The sequence below is a fragment of the Bos mutus genome, chromosome 22 (assembly GCF_027580195.1).
Source record: "Bos mutus isolate GX-2022 chromosome 22, NWIPB_WYAK_1.1, whole genome shotgun sequence".
In the NCBI taxonomy this organism is placed as follows: Eukaryota; Metazoa; Chordata; class Mammalia; order Artiodactyla; family Bovidae; genus Bos; species Bos mutus.
In genome coordinates, this window is record NC_091638.1 from 24,493,395 (window position 1) to 24,514,856 (window position 21,462).

General features: G+C 42.1%; 1 protein-coding gene across 3 annotated transcripts in view; it reads right to left on the minus strand.

The window, feature by feature from the left end:
- CNTN4 (contactin 4) overlaps positions 1 to 17,683 on the minus strand; it is a 1,023,175-nt gene extending 1,005,492 nt beyond the window's left edge. For all 3 annotated transcript variants that reach the window (XM_070359500.1, XM_070359495.1, XM_070359496.1), the window contains exon 1: positions 17,483 to 17,683. The gene's annotated coding sequence lies outside the window, so the exon portion shown is untranslated. The remainder of the gene's footprint in view (positions 1 to 17,482) is intronic.
- Between the last annotated feature and the right edge of the window lie 3,779 nt (positions 17,684 to 21,462).

Consider the following 21,462-nt stretch of genomic DNA (forward strand, 5'->3'; position numbering starts at 1 on the left):
CCAACAGACCTGGCTCCCAGAGTTAATGACAAGTTTGCAAGGTGGGCCGCCAAATCTAAGCTTTAGCTCCTTACTGTGATCACAGAGACTCCAAAAATACATTTGCAGAAAAGGCATTAAGCGCTGGCTAGACCAAGAAGGGAACTTTCAACTGCTGATCTTATAAAACCGCAGAAAGTACTGGATGATGTGAATTATTCAGAGAAGAACAAGTTTGTAAGGAAGCACCATGGCATGTGCACTTGTATGAGGCCTTAGAGCTCCTTTGTGAACCGTCACTCACCAAGTCCTGAAAACCAGAGGAACGTAGAGGGAATTATACACCAAATTCCCAGCCAACTTTCCCACCCTGCTGAACACTGCGATGAGAGTAATTACTGTAAAATGAGGGAAATGCCATAGGCTCTCCAGGGGGGATGATTTTCAAATTAATGGAGGGGCCTCAAACTAATGAGTGGTGCATTCTGAAAAAGTAACCTTTGTGTCTGTGCTTCAGACTCAACAGAAAGATGAGGGCATAACAGAATAAGGCACGTGGTACGAAGCACCTCCAAACATCTGATACTAGGAAAAGCTCTACAGTCCTTGGGGTACAAGCAAAAATAAACACCAATGAGAACCTAGGGGGAATGGTACTGTATAAAAAGGACATAAGGAGATTATAACATAGAAGAGAAAACTCAGGAATCAAACAGCACCAGACGCCCCCCTTTCTCTCCCCCAGGAGCAGGTACTACTGGGCAGGCCAGGACAGGGCTCGCCAGGACACTGACACAATACAGAGAGTAACCCCTCCCTCCAATTCTCTTTTCATCCTTTTGTTACTGATCTTAGGATTCTACACATGAGTAGAGAGGGTCTAATAATTCAGGCATTCAGAGATGAAAGTCATATGCCGGCACCTTTCTTATACTGCAACAGCAGAAGGGTCAGCTGAAGAAAGATTCCTGGGCTACTTCTTAGTGAGGGAGTGGGCTCTGGATTTATCAACCCACAAGACTATATACACTAAAAGTGATTTTTACTGTTGGGAAAGTGAGCTTATTCCTGTGAATTAAAATTTTTAAATAGCAGCATCAATGACTACTATTTGAAATGTTACCAAATACCATTAGTTTCCCTTTATGCTCAGTGGCTTAATCATGTCTGATTCTTTGTGGTCCCATGGAAGATAGACCGCCAGGCTCCTCTGTCCATGGGATTTCCCAGGCAAAAATACTGGAGTAGGTTGCCATTTCCTCCTCCAGGGGATCTTCCTGACGTCTCCTGCATCTCCTGCATTGCCAGGCATATTCTTTACCACTAACTAACATCTAAGGACAGCAAATGTTATTAGCAAAGGAATGTGCCACAGACACAGGTGAGCAATATGGAGTAAAGCCAGAAAACATGGGGGAAAGCGGATGATCACTGGATACCCTGCAATGTAACCTTCCAGTATCTCAAATAAAACATTTTTAAATGGAAAAAAAGGAGTGGTGCTCAATTTAAATTGTCCATTTGTAAATCTACTGCCATGAAACAATTCCTCCCATACTACGATATAAAGGCACTTAATTATCTTGTGCAATGTTTTTTTTTTTTATCATTATATGCTTTAGAACGTTTGTTGTTTGCTCATTTTCTTAGTTTTCTAATTTAGATCCCGAATTACTTATTAAACCCTGTGCATACTGGATTTAAATAATGAAATACATTAAGAAAGTAAAAATATTTTATATGAAAATGTAACATACTTTTCTACCAAGTTTGCTGTTTTCTTACATCATTAACACGATCAGAATAGGACATAAGAACTACTCATAGATCAGGCACATATCTAAAAGCTTAGACAGGTTACAAACACCACTCCACACACCAGCCCCAACATATCACTTAGATTTTCACATTAAATTAGGATGAATTTTTCAAAATTAACTGTCTGATGTCATTCTAGTCCTTTAAAATTGTGTAATGGCTTTCTATGTCCTCAAGGACACAAGTCAATTTCCTCTTATTCCCTAAAGATGCTACTTTGTACAATTCTATAATGCACTAATCACCCTAAGCACACAATTACACTGTCTTTGTTCTCTGCCCAACTCATTGGGCATCATTCACATTCAGGTCTCTGCAGTTCAGACTCTGCCATCACTCTCCTATATCTGTGAGGTCCACTCATTCTTAGCTCTTTGCCAGTCCCTAAACACAGCACTTCTCTCGTGATCTCATCCCACTGTCACACTATATTCTTTTCCTTAAGTGAAAACTCAACCTGCAAATTCTATCCATCCTTTCACTTTATCTCAATATTAATATCAATTCTTCCCCATAATTTCCTTGCAATTACCACCATAATATCCCACATCACACCACACTGTAATTTTGGTTTTCTTTTCACACCAAGCAAATAACTCCTTGAAAGTGCATTATACATGTCTCTTCATATATATATATATGTGTGTGTGTGTGTGTGTGTGTGTACACACACACACACACATATATATACACACACACATACATGCTGTGCTAAGTTGCTTCAGTCGTGTCTGATTCTTTGTGACCCCATGGACTGTAGCCTGCCAGGCTCCTCTGCCCATGGAATTCTCCAGGCAAGAATACTAGAGTGGGTTGCCATTCCCTTCTCCAATATACATACATATGTGTGTGTGTATATATATAGATATATATAGAAATATATATAAGCCTGAAGTCAAGCAAATTTCCATACAGAGGCAATATTTAGATTCTATAGGATATAAATTAATGGATGGAAGTCTATCAATGAATTAAGATTCTGATGTGAGTTAGCTTAGTAGATAGTAGAGGGGGATGTAAAACACAAAGAGAAACAATACTTAATTTCTCACTGTATATGTTAGAAATAAACCAAATAAAAAAGTAATTATAGCATTTAAGTAATGAGGTTAAGTGACAAAGAAGTGTTATTTGAATTCTGCAAACCCACATGGTAAATCCCAAACAAGGAGGAAGTAGAGAAACGTTCAAAATAAACTTACTAAAACTGTTTCATTCTTTAAAGGCTATACAAACACATGGAAAAGAAAATAACATTAGCTTGTTCCTCTTCAATTATGTAAAAATCCTTCATAGCAAGTATATTAATAATATATTAGTCATTACAGTTATACTCGCTAAGTTTTGACACTCAAAGCACCTATAAGGAGACTATGTGTAGAATATGTAAACTGATATTCTCCCAAGTAAACAGAAATTCATTCCCAAATATGATTAGTATCAAAGATTTTTGAAAATTGTGTAAAGCTTTTTAAAAATTTCAATCACATTTGACTAAGAGCAACTCGAAACATTTTTATATTTCTACTCTGTCACATGTCAGCATTTCTTTTTGTAGCATAGCAAGATGGGCTAGAGCTGAAGTAGCAAGAATATAGATGAGCACCTATTCAGTAATTCATTCTTTATAATAAATGACTCCTGACCATAGCCAAAACTATTTCTCCAAAATGAAATCTCAAATATTGCTAATCGCATCTCAGCTCTGATCCAGTGGCTCTCTGTAACAGTCATAAAACAACACACTATACAAAGGTTGCCTCCTTCTGTTTCTTTGCAGTCAAGGAAGATCCCATTGTCTATTCAAGAGATGTGGGTTCAATCCCAGGGTCAGGGAGATCCCCTGCAGTAGGAAATGGCAATTTACTCTTGCATTCTTGCCTGGACAATTTCATGGACAAAGGAGCCTGGCAGACTAGAGTCTATGAGGATGCAAAGAGTTGGACACAACTGAGCATGTGCGCGCACACACACACACACACACACACACCCATGGATAGTCACAGGGGCAAACATGCATCACCTTCTTAATTATTTAAAGGAATAACATTTCAAGTTTATAAGCTACAACTTTCATCATTTCATCAACAACATTAGGTATCATATTGAATAATTGTATGAAAAAATAAGATTATAATAATAAACTCCACATTTTTTAGGGATGATATAGTTATATACAAAGCATCAGTTTATGTGTACACATCATTAGCTCATTTTGGTCTTCATAATTCTATAAGAATACCCTCATTATATGGTAAGAAAAATGAAGCCAAGATATGTTAAATAATTTGGTCTAATCTTACAAGAGTCGTGTAGCCAGAATTTGATGATATCATTTTTCAATCACCAAGTCTGCCTCCTACTTTTCTTTTTCATCACATAAAACATTTTCCATCTGTGGAAACTGAATCACAACCTAAAACACGGAATTCATTATCACAGAGAATATATTATATTATGCTCCTTTTCTTAAGCATTAACCTTAATATATTGATTTAAGGAGTTACATTATAAGAAAATTACTAAAATTTGTACAAGCTCATTAATTCAGAACAAAAGAAGACTGCTGCTTTGAATAACAGTAATGTGTAAAACAAAAGTACTAATTTCAGTTACAGCATATAATATAAACTACAAGGTACTGGTAAATTGCTACTAATAAAAGAACTGAGTAGAGTTAATGGAACTATGAATTCACAATAAACCCATGTTATACAGCCCATATACATATCTTCCCACCACATTCACAGTTATCTAGGATTGCTGCAATGTCTGTCATTCTGATCAACAGGTTCAAGAAAGAAAATAAAGGGAACATACTAGGAATTTTTAGTTAGATTCTGCTGCTGCTGCTGCTAAGTTGCTTCAGTCGTATCTGACTCTGTGCGACCCCATAGACAGCAGCCCACCAGGCTCCCCCGTCCCTGGGGTTCTCCAGGCAGGAACACTGGAGTGGGTTGCCATTTCCTTCTCCAATGCATGAAAGTGAAAAGTGAAAGTGAAGTCACTCAGTCGTGTCTGACTCCTAGCAACCCCATGGACTGCAGCCCACCAGGCTCCTCCGTCCATGAGATTTGCTAGGCAAGAGTACTGGAGTGAGTTAGATTATAGTAACTGGTGAAAGAGACCTTGAAATATGCTAAAGAAAATAAAAGGAACTTCTTTACAGAGCGAAGATCATGTTCTCAGAGTACAGACTTTTGAATGAATTTTATAGTACTACAGGTAAGCAAGCCAACCTTCCACAACTGTAACACAGAAATCTTCACAAACAGGCTGCTGCCGCAAAGTGTATCACAAATACATGTGACAATATTGTCAAGGCAGGTTATTTTCTATTTCTACTGTACCTCTCACTACCTCGGTCAGGAAGTAGGGGAAGCTGAGAAGAGTGAAAATGAATAGGAGACATCCATGCTCCTGCTGCTACTGCTGCTGCTAAGTTGCTTCAGTCGTGTCCAACTTTGTGCGACCCCATAGATGGCAGCCCATCAGGCTCCCCCGTCCCTGGGATTCTCCAAGCAAGAACACTGGCATGGGTTGCCATTTCCTTTTCCAATGCATGAAAGTGAAAAGTGAAAGTGAAAGTGAAGTTGCCCAGTAGTGCCCGACTCTTCACGACCCCATGGACTGCAGCCCACCAGGCCCCTCCATCCATGGGATTTTCCAGACAGGAGTACTGGAGTGGGGTGCCATTGCCTTCTCCGAGCTCCTGGTCTCTCACAAAACGAGGGGTGTGGAAGGCCCCTCACAGCCTCATTCAGAACTATTTAAATTACTAAATATAGTCTTAATGGCTCGTAAATTTGTTTTTGTTTTTTCCAGGAGACAAGCGGGAAGAAACAGCACATAGAAATGGGTAGTTCACCAAAGCAAGGAAACATATAATATATGAGCATCTGAAAAGCAGCAGAAAGCAGACAGAGGCCACTCGGCATAGGGTCTGATGTTTCACCAGTCCCTGATGGAATCCTGTTGCACAATCCAGTCTAACATGCGTTGTCTCAACAAACAGAAAGCAGCTGTGTGTACTACGTTCTGTATAAACTGCCAAGATTATAGTATAGAACAGGGCAAGTTTGCTTAGTGCTTAGAATGTATTGTGCACACCTGCTAAAGTATTAAACTCACATCATTTAATGTTCACAGCATCTCTACAAGGTAGGCATGATCTACTTCATTTTGCAGATTTTAAAAACTATTTTGTAAGGGTTAAGAACATGCTCAAGATCACACAGCTGGTGACAGAAGAAATCCAGGTGGGTCTGATTCAAAAGTGAATCACTGTCCTAAACTACTGGACTATGTTCATCACAGTGATCCGTGTCATCAAGAAGTAAATCATACTTAGCCACCTATTTAGTTGACCAATAATATAGTTGACCTGGATTTCCACCTTTTAAAAACCACTATTGGTAGATTCGGAGAAGGCAATGGCACCCCACTCAAGTACTCTTGCCTGGAAAATCCCATGGACGGAGGAGCCTGGTAGGCTGCAGTCCACGAGGTTACTAAGAGTGGGACACAACTGAGCGAGTTCACTTTCACTTTTCACTTTCATGCATTGGAAAAGGAAATGGCAACCCACTCCAGTATTCTTACCTGGAGAATCTCAGGGACGGGGGAGCCTGGTGGCCTGCCATCTATGGGGTCGCACAGAGTCGGACACGACTGAAGCGACTTAGCAGCAGCATTGGTAGATTAAAGCAAACTGTTATTTGTGAAAAATGAAAGTGTTAGTGGCTCGGTCGTGTCAGACTCTTTGAGACCCCATGGACTGCAGCCTGCCAGGTTCCTCTGTCCATGGGATTCTCCAGGCAAGAATATTGGAGTGGGGAGCCATTCCCTTCTCCAGGGGATCTTCCTGACCCAGTGATCAAGCCCAGGTTTCTTGCATTGCATGCAGATCCTTTACCATTTGAGTCACCAGGGAACCTCATTTATTTAATTCCAAGAATTCCACTTAACCACGTTTTTGCTGTAATTTTTACAAGGAATTAGAAACATGACTTAAGTAAATATTCTCTCTTTAAGAATGTCATTCACCTAATTAAATATAGTAAAAGTACTGTCTACACTCCCAATTAATTTGCTAATCTACAAGAAATCTAGAATCAATAGCTAGCTAATAGCTACTCAAATGAGTCACTAAAGACAAAAATATTCATATTTGTATTTGGTAGTTGAAGGGCAATCATAATACAGATGACAATATACATTTGTGCAACTCAAAATGATGGCAATGTGTCTAGAATCAAGCCCTATAAAACTTACTCGGGGATTTGAATCATGCCATTTGTTTTTTTATTGTTTGACTTTCTTCTCCTTCAAATTGGACCCATGTCAGCATAAGCACACTGGCTGACACCAGTCCTCACTGGACATTTCCATGACAAACCTAAAAGTCACAGGCAACATAAATTGTCAAGGTTTTATGAGTACAGCTCTGCTAAGTGCAAAGTATTTTCTAGACAAAAGTTTAGCGCAAAGGTAGAAGGGTCATTTTAGTGTAGTAAAAACAGAGGAGTCCTGGATGCATTTTTTTAGAACCTCAAATTAATTATGGAATCAGGAGTGCTGCCCTCCTAACCCTTACTTTCTCATGAACCAAAGTGTTTTTCCCAGAAATGCTCAACCTTTATTTAATTAATGGAAAAAAAAAATAAGGGTTTTAAGTATTATGAGCTGAAACTGACCCTGCCTAAACATGGAAAATATTTTCACTTTCCAAACCATGAAAACTATTGATCCTGGCTTTAAATATGAAAGAAAAATAAACCTCTGACAAGAAAAAGAAAACAAATGAACCTTGCAGCCAACTCTTGCTTTTTCAAGTTTCAAACACCAGAAGTTCTTTCTCAAATATTTCCTAATCACTCTCACTGACTTATTTCTCCCTTTATCCCAAACACCTGTAAGATCATTAATGCTCCATGAACACATATTATCTGAGTTTAATTGTACTTTTGTTGCCTACCATGTTTTATGCAAGAGATACTCCAATACAAGTAAGATTAGCCAATTTAAAAACTAAACAAAACTCTGGGTGTGTGTGTGTATGTGTGTGTGTCCCCTTGCACTGGCATGTCCAACACTGTGTAACCCCACAGACTATAGCCCACCAGGCTCCTCTGTCCATGGAATTTTCCAGATAAGAATATTGGAATGGGTTGCCATTTCCTACTTCCCGACTCAGGGATCGAACCTACGTCTCCTGTGTCTCCTGCATTGGTAGGCGGATTCTTTACTACTGAGCCACCTGAGAAGCTCTGACAACTGTTTACCAGAAGCTTACTAGGGTTTTCAAAGCACTAGTTACAAGTGTTAAGTACTTTGCAAGCTGTACTCCACATAATGTTCACCAACTCCTGCACCTTTAGGGACAACCCAAATTTCTAGATGCGTCCATCAATAAACTGAGTGATTTAATTTACCATGTCATTTAATTATCTGACAAACTCTACAAAACACATATTATCCCATCATATAGCTGATGAAGCAGAAACCTAGAAAGTAGGTAATTTGCTATCACACAAAATAATACAGCTAGTACAAAAATGGATTTAGAACTGCTAAGAAATTAGTCTTCAAATTCCAAACTCTTATCCTCTCAAGAAACTCACATGGCTTACTTCACTCTGTATAATAGGCTCCAGTTTCATCCACCTCATTAGAACTGATTCAAATGTATTCTTTTTAATGGCTGAGTATACAATATTGTAAAGTTAAAAAGTAGAATAAAATAAAATAAAGAAACTCACATGCTACTGAGTGACACGTGAAGGAACTTGTCCCAATGGACCAAGACTTTCCTGATTTAAACAATAATGTACAGCATCTTGGGAACCCTTCAGTCTTATGATAACTGGTTGGTTACTTTCATGACAGGTATTATAGAAGTGGAATGGGGAAAAAAAATACAACAGGAGTTCGTATGTACAGGGAAGGGAGTCATTGTTTACTCCTCAGCAGTATGGAAACAAGCTTAAGAGAGGGACATTTGAGTTAAGCATTATGCAAAGTACAATAAACATGGTAAGAAAAGACAGCAGAGGTAGACTGAGAGGCAGTGTAAACAAAGGTGAGGATAAAAAACCACATGACAAGGTCCAGGCTGGATGACGAGACTGGGATGGCTGAGGCTGTGGGCTTTAAAAGGGGAAACAATGAAGAAATATGATCAGCAAAAAAGAACATCACGTGGGAAGGACCACAGTAAGTCTCAGAAGAGAGAATCAAGCCTGAGGACATGATTTTTCTTCCAACTCCCTTCACAGCTCTACAAAGAGACAGACTTTGAAGAAATGAGAGCTTGGCTTAATGATTTAGTGACGAATATCTGTGCCTGGTAGGATACTGCCAAGTGATTCTTGACTGGAAGTCTGATTTATTATGAGGGAGTGCAATTGTTGTTAGGCTCATAACTAAAGTGACACATCTGATGAGCTCAGAAACACACACACACACACACACACACACACACATACTTTCCTAACATTCCATTCCTGGATTTTTGTCCCTTGCCTCCTTGATCCAATAAATTAGTATTGACTGCAAGTGATGGAAATTCAACCCGAACTAGCTAAAGTCAAACTGTAATTTATGAATTCCAAGAGCTAAAAAATCAGAAGGCAAACTCACATGAGACGTAGCTGGATGAATCGTCTCAGGCAGTATAAGAGGACTGAGTTTCTCTCCGTCTTGCCTCTGGTTTTCATTCTCAAGTGACACGTGATGACTGTCACTTGCCCGAGGCTTTCTTCCCTGGTAGCAAGACAGCTGGAGCAGTGGCAGACAGACATGCCCCTGGTTCTGGTCTCCTTGTTCACAGGGACTGGTTCAGGGCATGCATGGAGCCCAGCTGGAGTCACTAAGAAGCTAGAAAACATCTCCATCCTCCGCACTGGTTCTCACCAGGCCCAATGCCTGTTCTGGAAGCAATTACTGTGGACACAGAGAGCCAGGGCTCTTCCTTAAGTAAAAGAGCATGTTCCAGTCCTTAAGAAGGAAATGGAGTTCACCCAGACCTTTTGCACTAAGAATGGGCTAGTACCAGACAATAAAATATTATCCAGTACTAACAAGACATGAGCTTGCTGGCCATGAAAAGACATGGAGGAACACAAATTAAATGCATATTATTAAGTGAGAGAGATCTACCAGAAAAGGCTACAAATGTATGATTCCAACTATGTGACATTTCAGAGAAGGTAAAACTATGGAGACAATTAAAAAGATCAGTGTTTTCTAGGGGTGGAAGATTCAAGGGAAAAAATAAACAGGCAGAGAACAGAGAATTCTTAGGGCAGTGAAAATACTGTGTATGATATTATAGTGATGGATGTATGTCATTATACTTTTACCCAAACCCACAGAATGTACCAAGAGGGGACCCTAAGGTAAACTAAGAACTTTGGGTGATAATGATGTGTCAATGTAGGTTTATCCTTGGTTTCAAAAAAACACCATTCTGGTGAATGGCATTGATAATGGAAGAGGCTATACATGTGCTCCAGTAGGGGGTATATGGGAACCACTGTATGTCTCTCTCAACTTTGTTTTAAACCTAAAAATGTTTTAAAAAATAAAATCTTTGAATCAGTTCTAATGAGGTGGATGAAACTGGAGCCTATTATACAGAGTGAAGTAAGCCAGAAAGAAAAACATCAATACAGTATACTAATGCATATATATGAAATTTAGAAAGATGGTAACGATAACCCTGTATGCGAGACAGCAAAAGAGACACAGATGTATAGAACAGTCTTTTGGACTCTGTGGGAGAGGGTGAGGGTGGGATGATTTGGGAGAACGGCACTGAAACATGTATACTATCATATGTGAAACAGATCGCCAGTCGTTCGATGCATGATACAGGGTGCTCAGGCTGGTGCACTGTGATGACCCAGAGGGATGGGGTGGGGAGGGAGTGGGAGGGGGGTTCAGGATGGGGAACACGTGTACACCTGTGGCAGATTCATGATGATGTATGGCAAAACTAATACAAAAAAAGAAAAATAAAACATAAAGTCTTTACAGCAGCTTCCCACTGATCTATTTTACACATGGCAGTGTATTTATGTCAGTCCTAATCTCCCAATTCATCCCACCCACTCCTTCTCCCACTGTGTCCACACATATCCATTCCCTATGTTGCTGTCTCTATTCCTGCCCCGGATATTGGTTCTTTTGTACCATTTTTCTACGTTTCACATATATACTTTAATATGTGATATTTGCTTTTCCCGTTCTTACTTCACTCTGTAAGACAGACTCTACAAAGCACAGGAAGCTCAGTTCAGTGCTCTGTGATGACCTAGGTGGGTGGCATGGGCAGACGGTGGGAGGCAGGTCGAGGAGGGAGGGTATATATGTAAATATATAGCTGATTTGTAAAGCAATTATATTTCAGTAAAAAAAAAAAGACACAAAATAAATAAATAAAGTCTTAAAACTAACAAAGACAAACAAAAGGACAGTAACAGAGGCCAAGGTTAATACACACACACTCCTTTTTGCACATCTACAGAGGGGGATATGAGAACTGGCTGGTTCTCCATATCCACATTCATTCACTGGAAAGCTGTGACAGAGACTGCCTAGTTATTTGGCAAACATGTTTCTAAACATGTTTTCAGGCATGTTTTCTTTCCTCCTGGGCACTCAGTGTGAGTCTACTCTTCAGCTTCCCTTGTAACAAGGAATGGCCAAGTGACGGAGCTCTGCCTAGTGGAATGTGGGCGGGGCCATGATAACTGTTCCCAGGGTGGGCCTAAAATAAACTGTCTGAAACCTGCCAGGACGTTTTTCTCCTCACATGCCATATACCTTTTCTGAACAAAGAGGACTCAGGAGAGGACAAAGCCACACAAGGACGAGGAACCCGATTCTCTGAATGACTCCAAGGAAAGCCGCTCCTGTGCTGTGAGTCCTGAACATGACAAAGAAGTATAAAGACTTTTCAAGTCACTGAAAATTTAGTTTATCTGACACAGAAGCTAGAATTAGCTTTTCACAAGTCCCTGTGGGACTCAGTTCTTTAGGAGTCTGAAAACATGATAGTAAACTAGGCTTCCCTGGTGGCTTAGTGGTAAAGAATCCAAAAAATATGCCTACCAATGCAAGAGATGCTGGTTCCATCACTGTGTCAGGAAGATCCCAAGGAGGAGGAAATGGCAACCCACTCCAGTATTCTTGCCTGGGAAATCCCGTGGACAGAGGAGCCTGGTAGGCTACAATCCATGCAGTCACAAAAGCAAGTTTAAACCTCTCCATCTCACTAACCCCATTAAATCACAAGAGGGGCCTTGAAACCCACACACACACACACACACACACACACACACACACAGATGGCATGGATGTGAGGAGAATTGGAAGGGAGAAAAATTTAGGGAAAAAAGCAAAATAAATCAAATTTCTTAGGACAAGAGGTTCAGGGACCATTAGAAGGAAATGAATACAGGCTTTTGAGAAACAGTTGATTAATAAGTTTACAGTATATCTGCCTCCTTGCATGGTGGGAAGATGGGTGGCTTCTCATTAATTAATTGTGAAGACGATACAAATACACACTGAACAAGAAGAAAAAATGAGTCTATAATGTGGACAAATAAATTATTCTGGCAAACTATTTCACTCTCATTATGACCACCTCACATTTCCACTGGAAGCCATAAGTGTACTAGATAGTTCTGTAAAAGACAGAAGACAATTGCATAGGAAAGAAGAGACGAAGCAGAGTCTCTAATATACGTGGGACAACAGAACAAAAATGACAAGAGGACGCATTTTGTTTAGAGGATTCAAGGATAAGAGACAGAGGTTCCTTCAGTCATGCAGGAAATACTGAAACACTCTTGGAAAGCTGAATCAACAGGAGGAGACTTTCGGGGAGCTGGGGATGTTAATGAACAGTAATGCCTTTGCTCAAAGGTAAGGGTAGGAGAGGATGTTTCAGTTGTGAACTTATCAGTAGGGATATTTGCTTAGGCTAAGAAATGAACAGGAATTTATCTTCACACACTGCAGCATAAAAGTGATAGGCCAGGATTTCCAAAATGAAAGCTTAAAAGAAAGGTTAAACAGATCCTAGAATTTTTTATCAGAAGTGAAAAAGCACTGTAATGGGGGAGGGGGGTCCTCCTTTAACTATCTGCTCCTGATGCTGGTAGGTATTCAAAATAAACCAATGTCATATATAATTCTGCCTCTGTATATCTTCAATTAGATGCAGTCTTTTAACTTCTTTAGGATTTTTAAAATTTTCCTGCACCTTTTTTATACAGACAAAAAGGAAAGTTGGTCCAATGGCTACAATAAGAAAAGCACTGCAGCAAGAACAACAACAACAACAAAAATAGTGAAGCAATTCTAGAGTCAGACAATGTGGTTCAAATCCCAGCTCTGCCACTTGCTGGCTATGCCAGGCAAATGATTTAATTTCTCTAAGCCTAGTTTTCTTCAACTATACAATAGACAAAACAATAATCCCTATGGGGAGCACCTTAGCAAAGGACCTCAAAAATAATACACACTATCTGTGTAAGCTGTCTCTATCATTTTCTTATATCTATTCCAGTTTTTCTGCCAGAAAACCAGTAGTTGGGCGGGGGAAGGGAGAAGGGGAAGAGAGAAGTAGCATTCATTGAACACGGGGAAATATCACATGCAATCACAGGAGGCCAGACAACGATGGCTGTTCCCCCAAACCTTTTATGTCTTCCTGAAAACACAGCTAAACTACATTTCCCAGACTTCCTTAGAGTAAGATATACACATATATAACTGAGTTCTGGCCAACGGAATGAAAGCAAAAGTGATATGTATGACTTCCACGTCTGGGCAGTTAACATCCTGCAAGTCTTTCTCCTTCCTACAGATGAACACAGATGAGCATGCTGAAGATGGCAGGGACACAGAACGTATTAAGGCTGGATCTTCCTATCACATCTTGGAGGAATGCTGCCAGGATCACCCATTTTGAAACTTTATATGAATGAGAAATACATTTGTTTCATCTAAAGCTGTACACTTTGTTTCGATTCATTTGTTATCATTCATAATCTACCCAATCTAATAAAGCCAAGCTCTTTACCTATATTCCTGTGTATAATACCTACCATGCTGCATTGAAATAAATGTCATCCCAATTTTATAGCTAAGGAAACAGAGGTTCACAGAAGTTATTCAATTGTCTTGTCCAACATCATGACTGTAATAAGTGGAAGGGCCACATTTAGGTCCAGGTTAATCTGCTCCACAGTAAATGGGCTTTCCACCCTCCACACAATAAATGCCACAACACAAAAGGATTCTTCCTTCCTTCACTCATTCATTCCTTAGTTTCCTCACTTTCTAACCACTAGAACTTTGGTCTTTGAACTAAGACTTCATATTTTTTATCTGTATATCCAATTTGGGAGATCTAGGATGACCCCCTAGGTCACATTCGTCTCTTATGCCTCATTTCATCTACATGTGAGTCCATGGCAGGGAAACAAGGTTCCTAATTCACCTGTTACAGGAGCTCCACGTTCCTATCAGTTCTGCAACTGGCCACAGTATCACAGATGATGAATGACAGAGGTACAGACAAGGAGAAAAGGTAAAACAATCCCAGACCAGCAGTGATCTCCAAAGCATACACCCTAGGGGCTGTGCAAAGCAATCTGCTAGGATACAGAAAAAGAATATTTGAACAACTGTTTCCTAATTTTTTACTTTCTTTATCCTTTGGTTTCTTTTTGGGTATATTTTATAAGTAGTAGGTCAACATAACTGTATATGTGTGAAATGTATACATAACTAGTGATCTATGGTCAAATGTCCTCTGATAGAACCTGATTGAAAAATATGAAGACCAATAGGTCTAAGTTAATAAAGCTGGTTTCCTTCACCAGACTTAGTACAGTGGGCTATGGAAAATGACAACAATAAGACTCTCCACATCTGAATATACAGACATCTTCCACTTACCCTATGAAACAGATTAATTAAAATCATATAAAAGCATGTTTTCATAGAAGATTAAATTATTTGGATTTAAAAAAAGACTGAAACAAATGTATATTATGTCTATGTCTTCAAAGAAAACAAAGAAGAATCCAACGCATTAAAATCATGCCCAAACTTGGGGCGAAAAGTCAGAACTATAAAGGGGAGTCTTCTCCTGAGAAGTTTACTTATCCAGGTTACCTTCATTTTATAAGACCTAAACTGATGTAACAGATGTCCTGTGTACCGTTAAAAAAAAAAAAAAACAAACTATAGTTAAAAGATAAAGTGCTTAGTGGGAAAAAAATAATCCTAAATCCTACTTCTGAATAAAAAAGAGAGAGAACTAAGCAAAATAAGTGGATGATTTTTTTTAGTCAACATAATTTGAAAAGCTTGTTCTCTGTTCACTCTTTTTAAAAAAGATCTTTAATTTTTACCGGAAAAATATCAACTTGCACAATGTATTTTCTAAACCCACATTTATTTTGGCCACAGACATCCCGGTTATTTATTTTTTTATGTTAGTGAATGCACCAATGTCACTGCACATATTTTTACTGTACAATGCAGTCTACTTTGCTGATTGAGAAACTGTGTCATTCAGTCATCTAAGAAATATTTTGCTGTTCCTATCATATGACCTACCAATATGAAATGACTAGGGAAGGGGGCAACAAACTGACTGGAGGAGAAAAATTCCTCCAGGTTAAAGGAAGTGAAAAGTGTTTATAAAAAGGCTGCAAACAAGGAAACCTGCTTTCTTTGTAATTTCCAAGTGGCTCTGATCTGCACCCTTAAACAACAGGTCACTCCCTCTACTATCTCAGCCCCTAATTTTAAAAGGTCAGTTTTTCATGCTGGCCAGCAAACTTGGAGGGTCCTCTCTGATAAATAATGAAGCTTACCATCATGATCCCACTTCATCAAGCCAGAGCAGCTGAAGCCAGTTTAAACAAATAAAATCAATAGCAATTTATTAGGTGGCAAAAAAAATAATATCCCCATGGAACTTTACTTTTGATCCTTAGCAGCAATCTTATACTTTCATCACCTCTTGTGTTTATTCACACAAGGCAGGAAGAATAAAGTTATGGGTGAAACGTGAGTTTTCTCATCAAGCCACCAAAACTACCTCAAGGTGTCTACCCCATGACACAACGTTCTTTTCCACTCACTTGGGCCGAGGCAGAGAAAAAAAACCTTGCTAATCAGCCGGACTAAAGGACTTAAACCATAAACTTCAAAGCACAAAATAAATGCACATTCCAAACAAAAATGGAATTATTACATGAAATATCCACTTCACAGTAAACTGCAGGAGCTTCCCATGCAATTAAAGGACGCTGTTATTCTGACGCCTCTATGTTGATTCCAGTAAGAAAACTAGAAAAAGTTCCGGGAGCCTAGCATTCCTCCCAGGAGCTCCTCCATGCAAACAACCCTTCAACACAACCCAAGATCCACCCACACCTCCAACGCAGACCACCCACCCAGGGTGAGCTGCCACACTGACTCGCCCTAAGACCACCTCCACAAGCCTCTTCGCTCCAAATCTGGAGACCCCAGCCAACCACCAACCTCCTAAGCTTCGCGTTGAGCGAAGCCCGTTCCTTGTAGGAGTTCCGCTGTGCTGCAAAATGTTTTCATGTATCAGACGCCCTGACTGGTTCTGAGAGATTCAAGAGCCCACGTCCTGCTAAACCTCACCTCCACATCTTTCATAAGCAATGAAATATATTCGCGAAGCACAAGGAAAAGAAATGCACGCAGGGCTCGAGCCCTCCGTTTCAAAAGGAGAGCGAGCCGGCTGGTGTCTGCAGGGTGCCCGGCGCACATCTCGCTGATGTCTGGATCCGGGGAAGAGAACAGGGGGTTGCCTTCGCTTTTCAAAAGGAACTGCGAATCCCCCTGAAGTTGCAGGTAAATGAACGCCTCACCCACAAGCTCCCGCTGAGTCTGGGTACATCAGCTAGGTGCCACAACAGCGGGGACCCGGTGGATGTGGTTCGTCGCTGTACCTCCAGCGCTCAACACTGAGTCTGGCGCACAGTGGCCGCCCCCCGCCCCCCCCCCCCAAAAAAAAAAAAAACAGTGTCCTTTCTAACAAGACTTCTTCCACCGCGGCTACGGGATCTTGCCTTTTCAGTCCCAAGTCCCTTCACATCTCAGCCCAAGTTCGCCTTCCTCTACTGTGGCTGCAGCTGGGCGCTCGGAGCCCCGGGGAACATCTGAGGGAAACTCTCCCGCCGAGAACCGCGCGCCAGCGGCGAAGGCGCGCGGAAAGGGGACGACAGCCTGAAACCAGTTGCAGGAGCTGATTTTAAGGGTTCCTGAAGCATTACCGGCTCTAGGTTCCCTCTTTCCGGGCAGCCTTCCGGCGCAACAAACTTATTTTCTGACTAAAAACAAGGGTTGCCGTGAGGTGACTGCGTGGCGGCGTCGGTGACCGGGCTCCTCCCGGGTTCAGGGCGCACGGTGCCGGCTGCCCAGACCCCGCAGGGTGACCGGGCCCACGGCGGTTCGGCCCACAGCCCCCGTCCAGCCCTGCAGGAGGGGACGCCCCCGAAGAACCCCCTCTCCACTGGGCAGCCTCCGAGACCCGTGCTCTTTCTCCGAATTCGAGGTGCCCAGGGCAGCATGCACCCAGGCTGGAGAGGGACCCGGGCAGCTCGCGCGCTGCACTTACCTGAGCACCTGAGCGCGGCTCTCGCCTCAGCTTCGGGTGCGGCGCCGGCCCAGACCGAGGGTCCCAGAGTAGTGGCGAAAGCTTCCTACTTGCGACCAATCCCGGTGTTGAACCCGGTGCTCTGCCTGGTGCCGCGCTCCCCTCCCTCCTCACGCTCGCGGCTGTTCAAAAAACCCGGCGCCGCGGAATTCAGGCTGCGAGCTCCCCAGCCCCAGAGGAGGGGCAGACGCGTGAGGAAGACGCGGGGGGCGGGGGGGGGGGGGAGGTGGCGGCGCGCAGGGGACTGAGCATGCTCAGTGCGCGGCCGGAGGAGGCGAGCGCCCCGGCGCTGCACCTGCCGGCCCTGCCCGCGGGAGAAGGGCCCCGGTGCCCGGGAGCAAAGATGTGACAGGGTTCCTCGCCTGAATCCTGGTCGCCCAATGAACCATCAAGCCGATGCCCGTGCGGGCGTGAAGAGGATATGCTGCTTAGCGACGGGAAATAAACCGACTCGATGCCGCCTTCTTTTGCAACCCGAGAATGGGGGCGCAAGGAGGCGCGACCTGCCCGGGTACCCAAACCTCTGGCCTCCGGGAGACGCAGGGTCTCATTAAGGCTCCCTGGCCAGGGACACACTTTTGCTCTGGGTCTGAGAGTTGCCGAGTTCAGAAGGATTGGGGCGGGGTGGGGTGGGGGCAGAGACCGGTATTAAACTTCTGAAGCCTGAAGAAGGGGCTTTGGGAAGGTTTATCCTACCTGTCCTCAGGAGGAGGACAGTGGCCAGACCGTCAGTGTAACCGACCTGGAGTCTCACCCATCCAAGCGGGCTTTCGAGCAGGATTGTGTGTATTGGAGAGGAAACCGTTGTGATGAAATAGGCACAAGGATCAATTTGCGGTGTGTGTGGGCACATTGAAAGCTTTGTTATTCAAAAACATGTGCCTTAGACAATGACGTTACCATGGGCATTCTGTAGTATGCATCTACTGTTTTCTCGCAGAAATGGCTCTCTTCACCCCAACTCCAAACTTCAGGGTAACCGTAGAGATTGGCAGCAATGCCCAGCGTCTCAACAACCCTGTGCAAAGACAGTCTGACAGGCAGAGGAAAGCCAGCCGGCCGGAACTCATCTGGATTGCATTCCCAACAATCCCAAGAGAGCCCCGGTTCCTCTCCCAGGGAAAAAGCCCCAGGGGCTTTGCTGAACTCTCGTTTTCCTGAGCATCGCTCAGCAGTTCAGAGCTACATAAACAACTTCTGACCATTTACACAATCATGTAAACCTACCCTGACATGTCCATTATGTGGAAAAGATGTTAACTGGAAAACTATTTTTAAACTACTGTAGTAAGTGAACACCCAAATCCTACCAGTATGTGCAGCTGCCTTGTTAGTTCACACACTTTTGTTTGTTTTTGTTTTTAATTCTGATTCAGAAAGTGGGCAAATTCAGACATGGTAGTGGGCATTGTTGTGGTCAAAATTTTCACCACTTAAAATTCTGTGGCTTTCCTTGCTGCTGCAATCAATGCTAAGGAAAGGAGATTTTTTTTTCCCCCAGATTTCTTGATTTCTTAAACTTGGAAAGAAATTGTCAGCTTTTCCCTCCTCCTCCTGCGGTGTGTTTCTCTAATCGTGGTAATTTGCAAAATGGAAATGTTGATAATGCAGATATATTCCATGGCAAATAAATAGTTAAAATGAATTGTTTCTGCTCATGTTGAAGGTTTTTGTGTTCCTGACAGAAACACGACTTGTAAATATTTTTAGACTGATTATTTTTCTGCACCTAGTCAATTAAAAATAAAAATATATATGTTTTTAAGTAAAAATATATGACAGAAATGCCTGGCCATTAATTCTCCAGGGAAATATTCCTATGTATTCATGCATGCTTTTAACATGTTCAGAGGAAAAGAGGTATTTTGTACTCAAAACCAAATATCAAAAAAAAAATAAAATAAAGCAAACTGTCACATTCTCCCAAGGAGACTACAAATTGAAGCAGTTTTCAAAGTTCTATGAAGATTTTGGACAAAATCCCTTAACAGTGTTTCTGAATTTCGAATTTAGATATTTTGGGTTTTTTTTTTCCCTTTTTTTTTTAAATTTTATTGATTTTGCCAAATATCAAAATGAATCCACCACAGGTATACATGTGTTCCCCATCCTGAACCCTCCTCCCTCCTCCCTCCCCATACCATCCCTCTGGGTCGTCCCAGTGCACCAGCCTCAAGCATCCAGCATCGTGCATTGAACCTGGACTGGCATCTCGTTTCATACATGACATTTCACATGTTTCAATGCCAATCTCCCAAATCTTCCCACCCTCTCCCTCTCCCACAGAGTCCATAAGCCTGTTCTATACATCAGTGTCTCTTTTGCTGTCTCGTATACAGGGTTATCGTTACCATCTTTCTAAATTCCATATATATGCGTTAGTATACTGTATTGGTGTTTTTCCTTCTGGCTTACTTCACTCTGTATAATAGGCTCCAGTTTCATCCACCTCATTAGAACTGATTCAAATGTATTCTTTTTAATGGCTGAGTAATACTCCATTGTGTATATGTACCACAGCTTTCTTATCCATTCATCTGCTGATGGACATCTGGGTTGCTTCCATGTCCTGGCTATTATAAACAGTGCTGCGATGAACATTGGGGTACACATGTCTCTTTCCCTTCTGGTTTCCTCAGTGTGTATGCCCAGCAGTGGGATTGCTGGATCATAAGGCAGTTCTATTTCCAGTTTTTTAAGGAATCTCCACACTGTTCTCCATAGTGGCTGTACTAGTTTGCATTCCCACCAACAGTGTAAGAGGGTTCCCTTTTCTCCACACCCTCTCCAGCATTTATTATTGTTTTCATCCTTTCCTTCAACTCTTCACCCCTCTATTTTACACTGGGTGTTCTAGTAGGTGCTGTGTGAATGCGTGCTAAGTCGCTTCAGTCGTGTCCTACTCTTTGCCACGCCATGCACTGTAGCCCACCAGGCTCCTCCGTCCGTGGGATTCTCCAGGCAAGAATACTGGAGGGGATTGCCATGCCCTCCTCCAGAGGGTCTTCTTAACTCAGGTATCGAACCATGTCTCTTAGAGTTTTCTGCACTGGCAGGCGGGTTCTTTACACCTAGCGCCACCTGGGAAGCTGAGTAAGTGGTGGGAAACTGAAAATTATTAAAACTTAGAATCTGTTCCTGGAGAAGGCAATGGCACCCCACTCCAGTACTCTTGCCTGGAAAATCCCATGGACGGAAGAGCCTGGTAGGATGCAGTCCATGGGGTCTCGAAGAGTCGGACACAACTGAGAGGCTTCACTTTCACTTTCCACTTTCATGCATTGGAGAAGGAAATGGCAACCCACTCCAGTGTTCTTGCCTGGAGAATCCCAGGGATGGGGGAGCCCAGTGGGCTGCCATCTATGAGGTCCCACAGGGTCGGACACGACTGAAGCGACTTAGCAGCAGCAGCAGCAGCAGCAGCAGCAGCAGAATCTGCTCCATCCTTCATCACGTAGTTGGGAAAACAGACATTATGTATCAGGAGAGACAGATTTGGGTTGTGCTGATGGAATGTCAGTTACATGTTATGATGGAAGACAATTTTTTTTTCTTTTCACCACCAGGGTCACACCCATTAAATGCTGTTTGATCAGCATCTCCCCCAACTTTTTTCCAAGAAAGACAGCCACTATTTTAAAATGCAATGAATAATCCAGTCCCTTTTTTCCATTGCACAGAAAAGACATGAAGCTTACTGCTTGCCACCTCTGCCAAAAAAGGAAGCCTCTCGCTGAAGCTCCCAAGATTGGGGAGCGTTCCTGGGAGAACTAGCCCCTGCCAGGAGACAGGAATGATTATTTTGATGACAACAACCTCACACATGTGTCCCGGCGTATCCGGGACTGGCTTGGTGTCAGTTTCTTGCTCAGGGAAGTTGTCATTGGGATTCTCTGGGGGAAAATGTTCCAAACGAATCAATTAGTGCTTCCAACAGCAAG